We start from the raw sequence: 9,384 nt of genomic DNA, 5'->3' as shown, positions 1-9,384 counted from the left end.
TTTTTTTTTTTTTTTTTTTTTTTTGTGAAAGTGTGAAGAAGATTCACTTCTGTTTGTCGATTGATTTTTTTTTATTGATATTGAGAAATTGTTCGATGCAATTAATAATCTGTAAAATTGATCAACGTTACAATCGAAAAAAGGATATTAATTAACATACTAGCGATGCTTGATGCAACTCGCTCGACCATTTGATGAAATCAATATCGGATTATCGTGGAAATTCCAATGAAAGTCGCGAGAGATTAAATGACTCTCCCTAAAAATTCCTCGATATTCGTTCGAGCTTCGGTTCGAATTCCTCTCTGCCCAAAATTGGATGTGATTTTTTATATACCTTTTACTTACTTACTTTATTTCATCATTAAGAAAAATCGTTGTCAGATAAATAAAACGGTTATATCGTAATTTTATATTTTAAGAAAAAAAAAAGAAAGGGGTATATAATTTTTCCGTGTATATAATTTAAAGAAAAATATAGGGCAACGATTTTTCCATAACATAAAATGTTGTCGTGTAATATTCATCGTGAATGAATCGTTTCGAAGAAAGGCATTTTATTTCGTTTCAATTGAAGCTATTGATAACGTGTCGGATATAATAAAATTCATCGATTTCTCTACATAAACCCCAATGAGGGAAAGCTTAATCTAAATCGAAAAAGTGGATTCTATTGTAACAAAGAGGATTCATTCCCTTTGTCGTATTACACATAAACAAAATTGAACGTGAAAAGCAAAGAGAAAATTAATAGAAATATTACAAATGGTCTTTCATGAACCGACCATAAAATCACTGAGTGACTCGAAATAATGCTTTTTAAATCACTTCGAAACTATACATATTTTAATTCACGGCCACTCGTTGTTAAGTCCATGCATACACATTTATAAATAATTAAGCATCAGATATACATCATCTTTGTAGCGTTTAAACTTTTATTCCCTCGATTATCCAAATATAAAGATCCGAAATCGTAGAATTTAATTAAAATAAATCGTCCTTTTCAATCAATAATATCGCAATATCTTTCAACGCCGAGTTCAACTTCCTAGTTTCAATAATTTCAAAATGTATTAAATTTACAATACGATTCCGTATCAAACACATCAATTAACTATTCAACTTAAAAACCGTTTGATACAATTTTAAACGTACAAAGAACAACAATACTCGACTTACATAGTACTTTCCCCATGTAATTAATAAAATCTCTAAAGAAGAAATGGAAAAATATTCATCAAACTTGATCAAACTTCGTCAAACGTCTTCAAACCGATCCAAAAACATCCCTAATCACAAAATCTCTTTCACATCCCCATCTCTAATCCCTTCAAACCGCGATCCAACGATTCCAAACGCGAAGCAACCCGATCAAACCCGATCAAACCGCGTGAAGAACCGTGGAGAAAGAATCGGAAACCCTTCTCCCCCTCCTTCCAGCGTGCTCATATGCCGGAAAACAATTATTTTCGAATCAACGCGGCCTCCAACGAGGGCGAGATCGATTCGAGGTTAATCGAGCACATAATTCAGGGGCGACGCTGCGTGTTTGCACGCGGCAAATCCGGAATCCGCACGCGAGCAGGTGCGACGCAATAAGCGGCCGTGCTTGCGGCCATTTCCAACCCCGTATTCCCTTCTTTCCAAACCGTCCTTTCTCCGATCCCCTGACCAATGAACCCGCGAACTCTCCCCTCTCTCTCTTTCTCTTTCTCTCTCTCCATGATAAATTCCAGAACGTTTGTTGTTCCTTGAAACTGGATGGAATTTATGGTGGCGAGATATTAATCGATTTCGGGGATATCGACAACGTGGAAAGCTTGGAACTCTTTCGAGGGATTTCGAAATGCGATGTATCAGAAAATTTGTTAGAAATCTTTTTTCTTTTTTTTTCAGAATTTGGAGTTTGGGAAAGGAAATTTTGAGTAAAATTTAATTGATAGGGTTTGCGAAACGAAATAGTTTTGCGGGGGGGAATTATTTTTCAAACTTTTCACGGGTGTAAATTTTGTTGCTTCTGCTTTTTATCTTTTTTTTTCCGATTTATAATTTGATAAACGCGAAATAATCCGTGATCATTTCTGGCGCGACAGGTCACGCGTAACGTGATTTTTAAAGGGCAGAAACATCGGCTGTAATTCGAAGCTATACCCTCGGCAAAATTACGGGCGAAGCTAATTTCGTTTTTCGTTACTTTTGACGTTGAGAAATTTGCGTTAATTTCGTGAGCAAGGTAATTCGTGTAATATCCACGAATTATTTATCTCGGAGATATTTCTAAAAGTGAACGTTTGAACGATTCTTTTATTTAATACACGACGATAAGTTTATTGGACGATGCAAAAATCAATGGATAAAGTTAGTCTCGTTGACACGAATATTTGTCTCGCGATAAATTTGATAACACATTGCAGCTTAATACATAGCGTACCGATAAATCATGGCCAGTTCAGTATATAGTCAATAAATATCGAATCATTAACAATTCCAGTGGCAAGAGCTTTCCAACCTTGAATCATTAACTATCGAATGGGAATGCATGTCGTAATTAAATGCATGTCGTTGCATGATAATTTCAAACCTCTGTCTTCAACGTTGTCACAATATTCTTCCACATTTTTCTTTGTTTCTTTTCTCCTCGCATTTTACGATTCACGAATGCTGCTGTACAGGAGATTATTTTTAAATTTTGATATTATTTCCGTATGAGCATGAGCAATTTTGGGTTGGTTCAGAGACTTCAAACCTTCGAAAAGATCTTCTAAAGAACGATGCAACGACTTGTTTATTAAAAATACAAACTATTTATATAAAAAGTAGCAGCAATTTCTAAAGCCAATCATTCCATCCAATTCGCTTACGTGATAATATTATTGTAAAATAGATATAGATATGCTTTCTACGCACGATTTATCTTTAAGAAGAATCATAAAATGATATAGGGAAAAACGAAGTCACGAAACAATTTATCAAACATGTAGAAAAGAAATAATTAATGATCGGAAATAATGTATGTCGAAAAGTAGTCATAATTGCGTTCAATAATAATAGAGAGGGATCACGCGGGCTGGCAAAGATCAATTATCGTAAAAATTGTCCCGATTCCCAAGAAACATTAGCAATTTACTCGACGTGTGCGTGTTCTCAAAGGGATTCCATTCGGATCTCCGTTCAGCAATGGGGGCCAAGGACGGATCGATTTCAAAGTTGGTTCCATTAAGAATTTCTTCTTTCTTCGTGTCCCAATTATTCATTTAATCACACGCGATCATCCTTCGAATCAATCCACGCCAGTTTCTCATAATAAAAAAAGGAAAATGGCCGAGTGAATAAAATATAGCACGACTCTTTACGACCTCCTATTCCTATTTTTTTTCTACCCTCCAGATTTCCTTTGTTTCTTTTTTCTCTCTCACCTCTTTCTTCCCTACGCTACTTCCTACGTAGGAAAAATAGATCATTGGGACGGCAAACACAGCTGGCCCATCGTCGTTTAATTGCAAATAAAATTTTAATCCGGGAAAGGGATTGCATTGATTCCCGGCGTAAACTGCACCGCCATTTCCATTTTTATTCGAGGGACTCGGTGCATATCTGCACGCAAATCGATCGCCGTTCGAATTCGTAAACGGGGGTGAAAAAAAAAAAAAGAAAAAAAGAAAAAAAAAAGGAACGAGAATCGAGCGTCTATCTTTCGACGTTCTGCCTCGTTGACGTTGTAACGGGGATCGAGGGAGGGTGGGATTTTCGAGAGATTGAATCTGATTGAAAAGTTACTATTTAAACGGTGAGTTATTGCTTCCAGTTATTTTTCGATCATACATCTTGCTCGTGAGATTCATCGATCGAACTTTTTGGGAAAAGAAATAAGAGATGGAATCGTTGATGATCATTACGATCTAATTAAGAATTTCGATCTCAGAATACATTCTCTCTTTTCTTCTTCGACGAAAACACATTTGTTTCCACATTTTACTTTCTCACGCCCTTCCTTCGCGATTTCTAAATTTCTAAATCGGATCGAACTTGCATCATCTCTTTGGCGAAAAAAACCATACCTCATACGACATTTCTCGAGACAACTTTTCGCACAAATCCAAAAAAAAAGATTTGGTCAAAATTTAAACCGTGCAAACATCCGATCACGATCGATAATTAATCGACAAGGATGAGAGGCGGCGGACCGGATTCAAGCCTCCGGTTTCCCGGGCTCCTCCCACAAATTCGTGACTCTCAGAACCGGGGAGGCCTGTGTGGACATCCGGTTCAGGTGCCGGGACAAGGAGGGGCCATTCGAGGAGGCACTCGAGCCACTCCATCAGCTCCTTCTCGAGTAGGCTTTCGGCATCAAAGCGGCTCGTCGCTCAAACATGCCGGTAATGGTTCAGACTCGCTCGAGTGCCGTGGCTCTGGGAATCCCCTTGTCCTCCTGTCAGCGGCCCTTTCAAACGGATCCACCGTCTCTCTCTCTCTCTCTCTTTCTCTCTCCGTCCTCCACATTTTCGTCGCGAAAACTTGTGGAAAAGGCGAGGAGGAGCGTTGAAGATTTTTCCAGGAGGGAGGGACGTTTTCATGCGAAAAGGTATTTATTGAAAAGGTATGAAAGATTCAGGTTCTATCGATTGTGTTAACCGGACGATTAATTTTTCAGTTGAGAGAGAGAGAGAGAGAGGTTGAAGAGACAAGGTTTTATCGAAGAGCGTGGAATTATTTAAACGTGCGTTGGATTAAGATGTATCGCAAATGACTTGGTTCGATGATCCAGTGAGAGATGGGAAGAGGAACGATAAAAAATAAAAGAGATCGAGAAAGATAGTGACTGTGCATCCCTCGTGGATTCGTGGAAACGCTTTTCAATGCAAACACTATTCCCTCTTTTGTACCTCTAATATCCAAGATCAAATTTCTTTCATTCGTGCATCCATCATACGAAAATCCTACCACAGTAGTAGTGAAATTAGGTGTAAGGATAGGGGTGGTTTATCGATCAATTGTTTCCTCTTTCGAAAAAAAAAAAAAAAAAAAGAGTATCTTTAAAATAATTTAATCTTCAGTTCAATTAAAATTTTCGTAATATAAAATTTTTATCCAAAAAAGGAAAGAATAATTTACCGAGAGTACTTTTTTTTTTTCAAGTTAAATCGTGTTTACAGTTGTTCGAAGAGTATTTTAACGACACAGTCCATTTAAATTGAAACTACTTTAATTTATCGCATCAAGGAACGAAAGTAAATGGCCGTTTGACGATTAAATCGGGGAAGACGGATTTCGTAAATACGTTAACAGACATTTTCGCCGCAAGCGGCCGGACTATATACTCTATTACGAAATTCTGGGATTATAACTTGAGCTCTAACCTGGTTTCGGTTCTCGTACCGTTCCCTTCATCGTCCATAGCATCCCAATAAACCTGGTTAACCCTGTTTCCGTTATCTTCACCACGCTCTTCGACCCTTTTATTATTATTTCTATTACCGTCCCTATATAATCTTCCGTTATGCTCGCCGAGTATATCGTAATGATGTTTCATTGTGGAGAACAATTGTCAAGATTTTGTACAATGCAACATGGTAAAAATAGGAAAAATGGCGAGAAGCGATTTCCTAGAATCGAAACGAAACGTTTTTAACGTTGTTTCTTTAATTATAAAACGATCGAGAATGACCGAAGTATATAATGAAGTTTAATGTACAATGAAACTCGATCGAAAGCGTATATAAAAATCGCGAAAACTTTGAACCGCTATAACTCCGAAGCTATTAACTTTGAAACAACGGGTGAACGATCGTTGGAAACGTGGAATCTTACCCTTTAAAACGCTTTTTCATTTATCCCGATACGACATCCGGTTCCCGAGATATCCTCGTGTAAAGAGAAAGCTAATTTTTAATCGTTTCCTTGTCGCTTTTGCTCTCGCCTCGTCTCGCTTATCTATCCCCAAACGCGATTCCTGGAAGAAATAATACGCATTTCCAAGAAAGAATATAGGTCACTAGGCCTATTCGTAATCTCTAAACTGTCCTTAACCATTACTTTGAAACTTTGAAACCTTATATCTCCATAACCGTTGGAGATATCGGGATGGAACAAAAATAGACTTCAATGGCACGGTTTCTTGTATATTCTGAGCGATGGATTTTCGTTGATAAAATGTTGAGTTCTCTCTCATGATTTTCCCATCGAAAATCGAAAATTGTGCGAATTGTGCAATGGTCTGTTGTTATATAGTATAGAGAGGTGTCATTATATTTATAGTAGCAGTATTTAACTTTCCATTATTAAAGTATGTACACGTGTTACATAAACGGATGCGGATCTCTCGGTGAAATGGTGATTTTCGCTTAAGTTATCGGCACGATCGGTGCCGTATCATTTCCTGGTATTCGCAGCATCCGGTGGACGGAATTTGCTTTGTGCCCGTTCTTGTTTACAGTCTCGTACAAATTGGCCGTAGCTGCGGTCGATGTTCATACAGATCCGCCCCGTTTATATCGGTTAGACCGATTTGCTTTAAATAGCGGCCCATTCGATTCAAAACTCGATTAGGATTGGAAAAAAATTCGATCGATGATTATCTGTCCTTCGTTAAATTGCAATTCTATGAGATGATATCTCTTTCGTCGTTGGAATGAAATGAAATGACGTGCGTTGGAAATTTGAAAAAATTATTTCGATGACGGCTTTGGAAGAATAAATTTTTTGGAATTCGGGAGGGAGGGTAAATATTATAATCTTGGCAATTATTTTTTTCTTTTATTTCATTTTAGAAGTAGAAAGTTATGAAACTTTTGCAATTATAACAAAATTACGACGAATTTTGATTTTCGTGATTAAAAAATAAGGAAGAATTTTCATAAGATTTATGAAAAATTGTTAAACGGATGGTTTTAAGATTTAAAAATTTTTGGGAATATAAAGAATGGAAAGTATTTTAGATTTACATCGATATTTTGGATAAACTCGAGCAATTCTGAGATTATTAATTTATCGTGGCAACATGGACGAAAGATCGAACGTACGGTTGACATATCGAATCGTGTATTTTGCACGGATGAATATCATCCAACATATATATTCGTCCCTATGCAAACGTTTCAAGGGTTTTCTCAACGTTTCGATAACGTTCAACGAAACGTAGGAAACGCGAAATACACGTATGCGGGTTTTTATGGAATCGTAACCGTAATGTTTTCGCATTTTTCGCGACGCTCGTGTCTCCATTTGTTTTCGTTGCCATTTAAACGGAAATAAAGGAAACTTGAATAAATATTTTCCTATAGAACGAATATTTTAATCCAGCTTGCCATCTCTCTTTCCCTTTTCATAAGATAAATTATTGAGGAATTTCGAATAATTCGCTTGATCTTTTAAATTCATAATTGTAAAGAATTGTAATAACAATTCTAATACGATATATATATTCGATATAAACATTCTGGCATTCATCAATCCCTATTATTTCGAAATATCATTCATTTTTTTGACATCCTCAAACTTTTTATTTAAAACTATATATTTCATCACAAGATGATCATTATTCTATAAAAACAAAAAGAGATTGCAATGCTTAATTAATAATAGAGACAAAAAGAAATAGAAGAATTTTAACTAACAAAGAAATATAACGTCCCTTCAAATTATCCAAATTCTAGTTTAGTTCATTGCATAAACTTATGAAAGAAGGCAGTGTGAAATTCTTTCAAGAAAGAAAAAGAATTACATTAAAATATACATCTCTATCTCGAGTACCATCGATCTCCAGTTTGACGAGTTTCTCAAAAGCCGTGCCGCCCTTTTATACTTTTCAACCACCGCGACAACACGCGAAAATGATGCTTTTATAAAATTCGTAAATAAAAGGGGGGTGGTTATAAATTCACGCGGGGAGATAGGGCAAAAGATAAGCGAGACGATGAAGGGGAGGGTGGTAAATAGTTGCAACGTGAAATGAATGATAAGGGTGGATGGAGGGATAAGCGTGCTTAACACGGAGGAATGCGGTCGGTGGTAAATGGCGGTGACTGGCGTTGATTCATGGCGCATTGAAAGCACCCCCTCCCCCTCCCCTCTCGATGCTGCTCATCGAGAATGCTCGGCTATAATTGCCGGCCGCACTTCAACCTTTTCATTACTTCACAGCTCGTCACGGGTCTCCATTCGTCACGTTTGATCTCGTATCAAACGTATCAAATCGTGGAAAAGATATGTATCAGGTTTTCCTGAATTTTTTTCACGCGTTTCACGATTTACTCACGGAGTGCTGATTTAAATCAGCGGTTTTATCATCGGGATGGAAGTTTTGAAGCAACGCTGTGGATTCAATTGATCGTTTAAGAACTTTGGAAATATTTTATTTTCTCTCTTTTTACAATATTAATTTTCAATTTCGAATGATACCTTTTGAATTAATTTTGACAGTTTTCTTCGTTATTTTTAGACAAAATTAAATTTTGCATTTGCAGATCCTCTGTTTTAAAATTGTAGATAAAAAAGAATTGATCTTGTCGAATTGTGTCTTGTTTGAAATCATAGAATTTCTACTTGAAACATTTTTTTTTCTTTTTTAGTGAAAGCCATTAAACTAATCGAAGTTACTTGTTCCAGGTTATGAGCAGGAAAGAATAGGAAAAATTTCTACGCGAAAATATGACGGAAAACGCGAGCAAGATGTTGTCTTATTTTGATTTTCATTCCGACATTCGATGTTTCGTCGATGTCGAAGATGAATCGAAACTTCGGCATAGCAGTGGAAGAAACTTTGTCGTGAAAATGGGTTCCCATACGATAGATTTTTTTTTTTACGATGTATATCTTTCTTGTCGAATAGGTAAGACGAGACGTCGAAAAGTGAGATCTTTCGGCACGCAAGTAGGTCAAAGAACCCGAGTCAGGCCTCGAATGTACATGGTTGGCTACGAATGGAGAGCTTCTGTGGCCATTCTCGGGGAAATTCCATCAGACACACGAAATCCTCGGCTCAAGACGCTCCCAGGAACTCGACTTTGTCGTTAAATTCCGCCTCTTTGAAGCTGGCATGGTTAGACATTCTTTTTTCCTTTTTCTCTCTTTCCTGTTTTTTATATTACAAGTTTTAATTAAATTATACAATCTTTCGACTGGGATGATGAATTAAATTTAATTTTATATAATGTTTCATTAATTGGAGAAGAAAATAATGCGATATGTATTGACTTTTTAAATACATATAATTCGTAAATAATTTTAAAATTCTCCTTTACCAAGAAATATATTCGCGAACAATTTTGCAGAAATTAGATAAATTTATATTACATACAGAAAGAAAGTAATAACACATTTTTTGGCCATTTTTTTTTCTTCCAAAATTTCTTCGTTTCATCCTCGAAAATTAACAATTAATCC

The 9,384-nt window shown here is 36.5% G+C and overlaps 1 protein-coding gene across 8 annotated transcripts in view; it reads left to right on the top strand.

Annotated features, from left to right (window-relative positions):
* Window positions 1–9,384, top strand: part of LOC102681961 (carbonic anhydrase-related protein 10-like) — a 189,527-nt gene that overhangs the window by 143,899 nt on the left and 36,244 nt on the right. The gene's annotated exons all lie outside the window — the stretch shown is intronic.

The sequence above is a fragment of the Apis dorsata genome, unplaced genomic scaffold (genome assembly GCF_000469605.1).
Source record: "Apis dorsata unplaced genomic scaffold, Apis dorsata 1.3 scaffold_547, whole genome shotgun sequence".
Taxonomy (NCBI): domain Eukaryota; kingdom Metazoa; phylum Arthropoda; class Insecta; order Hymenoptera; family Apidae; genus Apis; species Apis dorsata.
Note: the sequence above shows the minus strand (reverse complement) of the source record. Positions and strands in the feature narration are given on the sequence as shown.